This window comes from Schistocerca piceifrons, chromosome 7 (genome assembly GCF_021461385.2).
Source record: "Schistocerca piceifrons isolate TAMUIC-IGC-003096 chromosome 7, iqSchPice1.1, whole genome shotgun sequence".
Lineage (NCBI taxonomy): Eukaryota > Metazoa > Arthropoda > Insecta > Orthoptera > Acrididae > Schistocerca > Schistocerca piceifrons.
In genome coordinates this window covers 77928864-77939761 of record NC_060144.1, presented here as the reverse complement: position 1 = coordinate 77939761, position 10898 = coordinate 77928864, and the positions used below count along the sequence as shown (strand labels likewise).

Sequence of the window (10898 nt, the reverse complement as noted above, 5' to 3'; positions counted from 1 at the left end):
TCAGCCCTACTGTTCGCTCAACGTGAGTTAGGTGATCTTTAATGACTTCATGTAAGGGGGCATAGTTCTTGCCATCTTACAATATTAAAAGGATTATAGATCACTTCTAATCATAACATGTAAGCTTTCATGGCAGGCGTCTTCATTAATTAAAACTTTAGGGATGAATTGCCGCGGTCCATATATAAAACTGCTTCTTCTTCCTGACATTTCGTTGCCTACTGCAGGCAACATCTTCTGAGGTGAGTCGCCAACTCTGTGATCTGTCTGTGAGTTGGCGACTCACCTCAGAAGACGCTGCCCGCAGTAGGCAACGAAACGTCAGGAAGAAGAAGAAGTTTCATATATGGACCACGGCAATTCAGCGCGGAAGTTTTAATTTAATGATTATAGATCACTGTTTCTACATCTTATTGTTCGAGTATTTTGACTGGAATGAATCTGTCTTAGGAAATAACTGAAGCAAATTCAGATAAGCAGGAGAAATTTTGACAGATATTAACAATAAGATGTTGATGAAGGGAGTCTCATTCCAAGGTATAATGATAAAATCAATATTGCTAATGGTTAGGGAAAAGTCAGAATGGTTACAGACAATATACAAAGGAATCCCAATTATCAAAAATGCGAAAATAGCTCATGAGTAGTTAGATCCCAAAGCAAATAATGCAAAAGTGTGAACTATGGCGTACACATTACTTTTGCAATGTTCCCATATTTATTATGTGTAACCTAAAGTCCTATAAGGCGAAGTATCTGGTGAGTAAGGAATGGAACTTGAGTCACAACTAACATTAATTACACATTTTATCGAATTCGGTCGTTTGACGAGATTCATAAGAAGCATTACAAAATGGAAAATAACAAACAATATTAAATGATAATTGGTAGATTAATCTGCCACGAGTAATGAGTATGATGGGCAAACATCTATTAGGCGCTCTATAAATGTAGTGGTGTGGACATGTTGGGAATGTGGATCTCACGGGGAGCGTGCAAGGGATAAGTCCCTGCAGACGCATTATCCTCTGTGCCCGCGGTGGCTCAGATGGATAGAGCGTCTGCCATGTAAGCAGGAGATCCCGGGTTCGAGTCCCGGTCGGGGCACACATTTTCAACATGTCCCCAATGAAGCACATCAACGCCTGTTTGCAGCTAGGGTGTCCATTTAATTATCATTTCATTTCTAGCAAAGCTGCATGGTCATCCACGGTAACTGTTCTTTCAGGAACAGATACTACCTTCATATATACAAACAATATTAATCCTCGGAGACAGGAAGGTCAGTTTCATTAAAGAATGAATCAAAACTGTGTTCTTTTAAAGTATAACAAGAGATATATGTACTTAAGGTTTATTGATGAAATTACAAATGTTATAAAATCCAACCTGAGGTCGCTCAACTTGAGAATAAGTGGTACTCCAAATTTAGTGGACAGCACAGTCTTTATTTCCCGCTATGGCGACATCCTATAAAGCATAACAGCACGTGCTTTAATCATGTAAATTTATTTATGCGATCTGTCTACTGAACTTTTGGTGTTTTCTGTACTGTTTTATATTGCACGGAAGACATCCTGCCAGGTGATTCATCGATGTTCCACCGAGGCAGCAGATCGGCAGTGTGGCTCACTAATCACCAAGAGTGCCGATGGTCCGCGGCAGCGAGAACAGTGGGTCACTTTTGTGTTGTTGTTGTGGTCTTCAGTCCTGAGACTGGTTTGATGCAGCTCGCCATGCTACTCTATCCTGTGCAAGCTTCTTCATTTCCCAGTACCTACTGCAACCTACAGCCTTCTGAATCTGCTTAGTGTATTCATCTCTTCGTCTCCCTCTACGATTTTTACCCTCCACGCTGCCCTCCAATGCTAAATTTGTGATCCCTTGATGCCTCAAAACATGTCCTACCAACCGATCCCTTCTTCTAGTCAAGTTGTGCCACAAACTCCTCTTCTCCCCAATCCTACTCAATACCTCCTCATTAGTTACGTGATCTACCCACCTTATCTTCAGCATTCTTCTGTAGCACCACATTTCGAAAGCTTCTATTCTCTTCTTGTCCAAACTGGTTATCGTCCATGTTTCACTTCCATACATGGCTACACTCCATACAAATACTTTCAGAAACGACTTCCTGACACTTAAATCTATACTCGATGTTAACATATTTCTCTTCTTCAGAAACGATTTCCTTGCCATTGCCAGTCTACATTTTATATCCTCTCTACTTCGACCATCATCAGTTATTTTACTCCCTAAATAGCAAAACTCCTTTACTACTTTAAGTGTCTCATTTCCTAATCTAATTCCCTCAGCATCACCCGATTTAATTTGACTACATTCCATTATCCTCGTTTTGCTTTTGTTGATGCATACAGTAAAGCTGCACGTCCTCGGGACTTTTGTGAGCATCAGTATTTACACTGTTAAAAATTTATGTTCGAAATTAATAAATGAAAATGTATCTGTTCTAAATAAGATCTCAAGCTTGTATGAATATTGTATCAACGTTTATGAAAAGAACTGAATGTTAACTAAATGTATGTCAACTACATCTGCTGATTAGCGTAGTAACTGTACCTCTGAATCACATTGAAGTTACTGAAGTATAACTTCTTGTAAGATGATTTTCAAAGGCCTCAAATTGATATTGTATTGGAAGGACGGACTTCCTTTAATCTGGTGGTGACTAACGAAACCAATATTGAAGTTATTAACGACAAGACAACTTTGTAAATTGATGCACCACGGGAAATATAGTGAAATGGTTTTCGATTTGGGCCGGAATTAGATTTGGGAAGTATATACTTCCTGTGGTCATTCAGGTAATCGGTATATTCATGTGGACTTTCACCTTTCATTAACGTTTGTGACGCTTACCGATCATCGTCTTAGATCAAAGACGTGTATGACGAGAAAGTGAAAATAGGAAATTAGAAAATTAATAACCCTTATTGTGTGTAATTATCGATCGACATTGAAGAAGAAAGTAGCGGAAAGTGATATATTTTAAGGTAACTTAGCAGAATTGTTAAAGAATATCTGTGGTCGAACAAAATCAAGTTGATACGCGACGGGAAAAAAGCAATTCTTACACAACACAAACGATTTACTACAAATTTAAAAGACAGTAAAGTCTCAAATAGGCAGGCTAAACTAATCTAATACATACAAGTAAACAGTGTAAAGAAACTCAATAATTTTCTCTTTTTGATAAATTCATTGATAATTATTCAACGCCCATACCAAAGATTCATTTGAAAAGTATTTAACACTGTCAAACAAAAGAAGAATTACGCTCTTCGTTTATTAGTTTTAGTAATAGTTACCTTTCGTTGTCCTCATGTCTTGGTGACGTATAAACGAAGCGCTCTGTAATGACAAGTGAAATTGTGCTAACTAATGAAATCAACTTCGTATTAACGAAGTGCTCTGTAATATCAAGTGAAATTCTGCTAACTAATGAAAGCAACTTCTGAAACAATACGATTTTCTCATTTACGGTACCATGGATCCCAGCTCCTGAAACTCTGGAAGATTTTTATTGTTTTAATTTTGTGTGGAGAATTTAGATGGGGGCGACGATCTTCACGACGGCACTGCTCAGCAACAGAGGTAGGCTACGTGAACGTGATCGTCTCTTTCCCTTCGCGGCCGCCAATGTCAGTTTCAGTATCTAGGTCATATTTGCCGCCACGTTCAGAACCAACAATCCTTCTTTTCATTTAATTAGAAAGTCCGATTATTTTCTTTCTCAGACGAATAAATGTATTTTCACAATTCTTTTTAACCAGGCCACGGGGAATGATAGTACATAGAACGTACGTGCCTCTATCCCGATCGTACGTTCGGATACAACTGAGTGTGTACCGACGTAAATATGCTTATGACCCATTTCCCTTGCAGTAGTAATTCTTAATTCGAACCACTCACATGCGAATGTACGTGCCCTCTTATTTACGTAGTCAGTCGGGTGTATTCCGTAATACCGTTACTTTTAATATTCAGTGGCTTAATTTCCACACATGATCTTTGCCTCTGTCGCAACGGCGCTTCACGCGAATTATTTATTACGCGACATTCATACTAACTCACATTTCAAAATTAAGACTCCGGCTGACTAAGTTATTAACAATTTAGCTGGGCTGTTACAACAGGAGTTGGGTCAAAATTCCGCTTACAGAAGATACAGGATGTTTCAAAAATGACCGGTATATTTGAAACGGCAATAAAAACTAAACGAGCAGCGATAGAAATACACCGTTTGTTGCAATATGCTTGGGACAACAGTACATTTTCAGGCGGACAAACTTTCGAAATTACAGTAGTTACAATTTTCAACAACAGATGGCGCTGCAAGTGATGTGAACGATATAGAAGACAACGCAGTCTGTGGGTGCGCCATTCTGTACGTCGTCTTTCTGCTGTAAGCGTGTGCTGTTCACAACGTGCAACTGTGCTGTAGACAACATGGTTTATTCCTTAGAACAGAGGATTTTTCTGGTGTTGGAATTCCACCGCCTAGAACACAGTGTTGTTGCAACAAGACGAAGTATTCAACGGAGGGTTAATGTAACCAAAGGACCGAAAAGCGATACAATAAAGGGTCTGTTTGAAAAATTTCAACGGACTGGGAACGTGACGGATGAACGTGCTGGAAAGGTAGGGCGACCGCGTACGGCAACCACAGAGGGCAACGCGCAGCTAGTGCAGCAGGTGATCCAACAGCGGCCTCGGGTTTCCGTTCGCCGTGTTGCAGCTGCGGTCCAAATGACGCCAACGTCCACGTATCGTCTCATGCGCCAGAGTTTACACCTCTATTCACACAAAATTCAAACGCGGCAACCCCTCAGCGCCGCTACCATTGCTGCACGAGAGACATTCGCTAACGATATAGTGCACAGGACTGATGACGGCGATATGCATGTGGGCAGCATTTGGTTTACTGACGAAGCTTATTTTTACCTGGACGGCTTCGTCAATAAACAGAACTGGCGCATATGGGGAACCGAAAAGCCCCATGTTGCAGTCCCATCGTCCCTGCATCCTCAAAAAGTCGAGGTTTATGCAAGATGGTGCCTGGCCACATCGCACGGCCGGCGTCTTTAATTTCCTGAATGAATATTTCGATGATCGTGTGATTGCTTTGGGCTATCCGAAACATACAGGAGGCGGCGTGGATTGGCCTCCCTATTCGCCAGACATGAACCCCTGTGACTTCTTTCTGTGGGGACACTTGAAAGACCAGGTGTACCGCCAGAATCCAGAAACAATTGAACAGCTGAAGCAGTACATCTCATCTGCATGCGAAGCCATTCCGCCAGACACGTTGTCAAAGGTTTCGGGTAATTTCATTCAGAGACTACGCCATATTATTGCTACACATGGTGGATATGTGGAAAATACCGTACTATAGAGTTTCCCAGACCGCAGCGCCATCTGTTGTTGAAAATTGTAACTACTGTAATTTCGAAAATTTGTCTGCCTGAAAATGTACTGTTGTCCCAAGCATATTGCAACAAACGGTGTATTTCTATCGCTGCTCGTTTAGTTTTTATTGCCGTTTCAAATATACCGGTCATTTTTTAAACACCCTGTATGTAATACATTTTTGCCGAACGCCTATACGATATGGCCACCTGACGAACAGATCAGTCAGGCGGGTCCCGCACCTACTAGGGGCAAGCCTTCCGGCAGCCAAGCTAAGTCAACGTCACGCTGGCAGCCGCCTTCCTGGAGGCATCAGGTACGCCTCTATGGTCGTGCCGTACACTAATGGCCATTAAAATTGCTACACCTTGAAGATGACGTGCTACAGACGCTAAATTTAACCGACAGGAAGAAGATGCTGTGATATGCAAATGATTAGCTTTTCAGAACATTCACACAAGGTTGGCGCCGGTGGCGACACCTACAACGTGCTAACGTGAGGAAAGTTTCCAACCGATTTCTCGTACACAAACAACAGTTGACCGGCGTTCCCTGGTGAAACGTTGTTGTGATGCCTCGTGTAAGGAGGAGAAATGCGTAAAATCACGTTTCCGACTTTGATAAAGGTCGGATTGTATCCTATCGCGATTGCGGTTTATCGTATCGCCACATTGATGCTCGAGTTGGTCGAGATCCAATGACTGTTAGCAGAATATGGAATCGATGGGTTCAGGAGGGTAATACGGAACGCCGTGCTGGATCCCAACGACCTTGTATCAGTAGCAATCGAGATGACAGGCATCTTATTAACTTGGCTGTAACGGATCGTGCAGCCACGTCTCGATCCCTGAGTCAACAGATGGGGACGTTTGCAAGACAACAACCATCTGCACGAACAGTACGACAACGTTTGCAGCAGCATGGAGTATCATCTCGGAGACCATGGCTGCGGTTACCCTTGACGCTGCGTAACAGACAGGAGCGCCTGCGATGGTGTACTCAACGACGAACCTGGGTGCACGAATGGCAAAACGTCATTTTTTCGGATGAATCCAGGTGCTGTTTACAGCATCATGATGATCGCACATTGGAAGCGTGTATTCGTCATCGCCGTAGTGGCGTATCACCCGTGGCGTGATGGTATGGGGCGCCATTGGTTACACGTCTCGGTCACCTCTTGTTCGCATTGACGGCACTTTGAACAGTGGGCGTTACATTTCAGGTGTGTTACGACCCGTGGCTCTACCCTTCATTCAATCCCTGCGAAACCCTACATTTGAGCATGATAATGCACGACCGCATGTTGCACGTCCTGTACGGGCCTTTCTGGATACAGAAAATGTTCGACTGCTGCCCTGGCCAGCACATTCTCCAGATCTCTCACCAACTCAAAACGTCTGGTCAATGTTTACTTTTTGAATTACGTTGACAGCCTAATTAGAGCTGGCTTAAGTACTTTTCAACACCGGCCTTCCACAAGACTCGTTAGTGGAGGTATTAAACGTTCTTTTAGGAGAATTGACCTCCTACCACGTGTTATTTTGACGTCTGGCCATTTACCCAGAAATTCAAAATGGTTCAATTGGCTCTGAGCACTATGGGACTCAACTTCTTACGTAATCAGTCCCCTAGAACTTAGAACTACTTAAACCTAACTAACCTAAGGACATCACACACATCCATGCCCGAGGCAGGATTCGAACCTGCGACCGTAGCGGTCTCGTGGTTCCAGACTGTAGCGGCTAGAATCGCACGGCCACTCCAGCCGGCTACCTATAAATTATTTGTTAGTGTTGCAATTCGGCCATCAAGCAATTATTGTTTGTTATTTCTGCCTTCAGTCATGGTCATCACCACAAAAATGCTATTTGTCTTACGTGACAGGAAATGTGGCTGAACACTTCATGTTTCGCCGCGGGGGATTAGCCGAGCGGTCTCAGGCGCTGCAGTCATGGGCTGTGCGGCTGGTCCCGGCGGAGGTTCGAGTGCTCCCTCGGGCATGGTGTGTGTGTTTGTCGTTAGGATAATTTAGGTTAAGTAGTGTGTAAGCTTAGGGACTGATGACATTGGTAGTTAAGTCCCATACGATTTCACACACATCTGAACATTTGAACTTCCTGTTTCCTTAAATAACGTAACTGTCCGGCGAACAGTCCGGACACTTGGATGATGTCGTCCAGGATACCGAGCAGTATCCATAGCACACGCCCGTTGGGCATGTTGATCACAATAGCCATACATCAACACGATATCGAACTTTTCCGCATTTGGTAAACGGTCCATTTTAACACGGGTAATGTACCACGAAGCAAATACCGTCCGCACTGGAGGAAGGTTACGTGATACCACATACTTATACGTTTGTGACTATTAGAGCGCCATCTGTCACAAAGCGAAAAAGTGGTCCAATTAAAACATTCATATTTGTTTAGGTAGTACACGAATATGTAATAAAAAATGGGGGTTCCTATTTAAAAAAACACTGTTGATATCCGTTTGACCTATGGCAGCGCCATCTAGCGGGCCAACCACAGCGCCATCTGGTTTTCCCCCTTCAAGCTAGACAATTTCGTTCTTTGTGGTTTTTTCGTTTGATGCTTATTTCGTGAGATATTTGGCCAGGTCACTATCAATGGACCACCTATATATATATATATATATATATATATATATATATATATATATATATATATATATATAGGTTTAGAAAGTTTACAAACATACACTTTTTTAATGGAACTATGCCTACTGACTGAACCGGCAATTTACTTTCAAACTTTTTTTCTTAAAGAATTTACTTTATTTACTAGCGATTCATCAAGAACATAAACACATTTAATCACACTAGGTGAGCGCGGAAGTAGTTGCCAGGAAGTAACTGATGGAAAGTGAAATTACTTTTAAGAAATGTGAATTTTATTCCTAAAAGCTTTTCACAACAGATTTAAAATTCTAACCAGAAAAGTGTGGTGTCACCGCCAGACACCACACTTGCTAGGTGGTGGCTTTAAATCGGCCGCGGTCCATTAGTACATGTCGGACCCGCGTGTCGCCACTGTAAGGGATCGCAGACCGAGCGCCACCACAAGGCAGGTCTCGAGATACGGACTAGCACTCGCCCCAGTTGTACGGACGACGTAGATAGCGACTATACTGACGAAGCCTCGCTCCTTTGCCGAGCAGATAGTTAGAATAGCCTTCAGCGAAGTCAATGGCTACGACCTAGCAAGGCGCCATTAGTAACATAGCATGTATCTTAAGAGTCTCACTTGTATCGCCACAATCTCCAGATGTACCAAAAGGATGGATTAAAGTTAAGTGTTCCAGAAGCTACGTACTTTTCTTTATAGCATTCATTACGTATCCTGTTTCAGACCTCACGCCCATCTGCGTGAGCGTAGCGCGTGCCTTTCGGCTTCCTCTCAGTGTGTCTAGGCTGTCTTGTCTAGACACAACAAAATGCACCCTCGAAATATCAAGTTACAATCTTATTTAGAGGCAGAAAGAACAATATTAACAATACGAGCCTTCGGGCTGAGAAGCTTGCCTGCTCCCTTTCAACACGGCCGTAGTCATGACCGCTCACAACAACCTCTGAAAGAGTACACTGGTGCAAATCTGCAACACACCAGATTACTTTTAACAAAAAATTTTTAACAACCTCCCCAATTTCACAAGAGAAAAACGGAACACCCAGTTCACAAATAACCACCTTCCCGCGGGTGGGCAGACGGAGAAGAATGGTGGGACGACCCCAAAACAAAGCGGCTGGTGACCTCACCAAAAAAACAAGTAGAATTTAACAAGTAAATGCAACAACATATCTCCAATCACTTCTAATAAACTGTGATTTCTGGCGAAGACCTGACGCAGCTCTCCCAACGCTCTCCCGAACAGTCCGCTGGCAGCCGCTTCAACGGACGCAGGAAGGCGCGCCGATGTCCCGTCTCACGGCGTCGCAGCTCGCCCCGGCCAGCCCGATGTCGTGGTTTCGCTCCTGTTGCTCTCGTGTGAACCGCGAAGCCACTACCCCTTTCTATACGGCGCTGTGGGGACCTCACATGCGCCGACGCTCGAGGCGGACAAGTCACCTCGTGTCTCAGTGAGCGACCGACCAACCGACCGATCCAACCGCCAATGACCGTTGCCCGAGCAACTCGAGCAGACTGGCGGCCTAACGCGCAGACTCAGATGCAGGAACTCAGCCGCGACGGGGCGACCACTAGCTGAGTTCTGTTACTGGCGGAGTGGCAAGACTCTCATTTTCTGGCTTTAAAGTTTGATCCAAACTAGCACTCCGAACGATAGGCAGACACTAACTGCCGCAGAAATGCAAACAAGAGACAGACCAGCAAATGGTGACGCGAGACTAACCTAACCTCACTCTTTATTGTGATTTTAACACCTTATACAAAGGCGGGCTGGCAGCAGCACAATACGCCGCTCTTCAGCCTTGAGTGTTACACAAGTAGTACAGAAAGGTGGCACAAAGTAGACAGTAATAACGGTGGGCAAAAAAAAATGTAGACACTAAAAATCGAAAAAACATGTAGCCGTTCACGCTGGACGAGAAACATCACTAACACTGGGCGACACGATGCACAGAACATGGATGATGGCGACGGCACGTGAACGGTGGGGGCGTGACGGCGAACAACACTACACACAAACGAAGGCACACACACGAAACACTGACGGCGATGATCTCCGGCGCGCGAATGTTCACTGAGCGTGTACGAGTCCGGGGACCTGCCAAGAGAGGAGGTGGAGGAGGAGGAATGGGAAGGGGAATGGGAGAGGGGGGAGCAGAGATGCCATGGGCAAAGGAGAGAGGGGGAGGGAGGAAGGGGGAGGGGAAGCCCGGTGGAGAGGGGAGGAGGGAGGGGGGATAGGAAAGAGGAGGGAAGGGAAGGGAGGGAGGGAGGGTGCCTAAAGGAGAGGGCATAGGAGGGAGGGGGGGAGGATCAAAGTTGATAAGAGGGGTAGATGGAGGGGACGAGGACATCATCAGGGAGGGGGAGCTGGCGGAAGCCACCTTGGGAGAGGGTAAGGAGGGTGGAGAGATGGAGACCGGGTGGGACGTGGGAATACAGGCGCGGCAGCGGGCGGGGGTGGGAGAGGATCGGGGAAACGAGCGGGTGAGGAGGATCAAGTTTACGTGAGGTGTACAGGATATGTATCCTTTCAAGGAAAAGGAGGAGGTGGGGGAAGGGGATGAGATCATACAGGATCCGCGTGGGGGAGGGGAGACGGATGCGATAGGCAAGGCGGAGAGCATGGCGTTCAAGGATTTGGAGGGATTTATAGAAGGTAGGGGGGGCGGAGATCCAGGCTGGATGGGCGTAACAAAGGATAGGGCGGATGAGGGATTTATAGGTGTGGAGGATTGTGGAGGGGTCCAGACCCCACGTGCGGCCGGAAAGGAGCTTGAGGAGACGGAGTCGGGAACGTGCCTTGGCTTGGATTGT

The 10898-nt window shown here is 44.9% G+C and overlaps 1 non-coding gene across 1 annotated transcript; it reads left to right on the top strand.

Moving 5' to 3' along the window:
• The first annotated feature begins 1032 nt into the window (after nt 1-1032).
• Trnat-ugu lies at nt 1033-1107 on the top strand. The gene has a single exon. It is a non-coding gene; the product is annotated as a tRNA-Thr (tRNA).
• Nucleotides 1108-10898: the final 9791 nt, after the last annotated feature.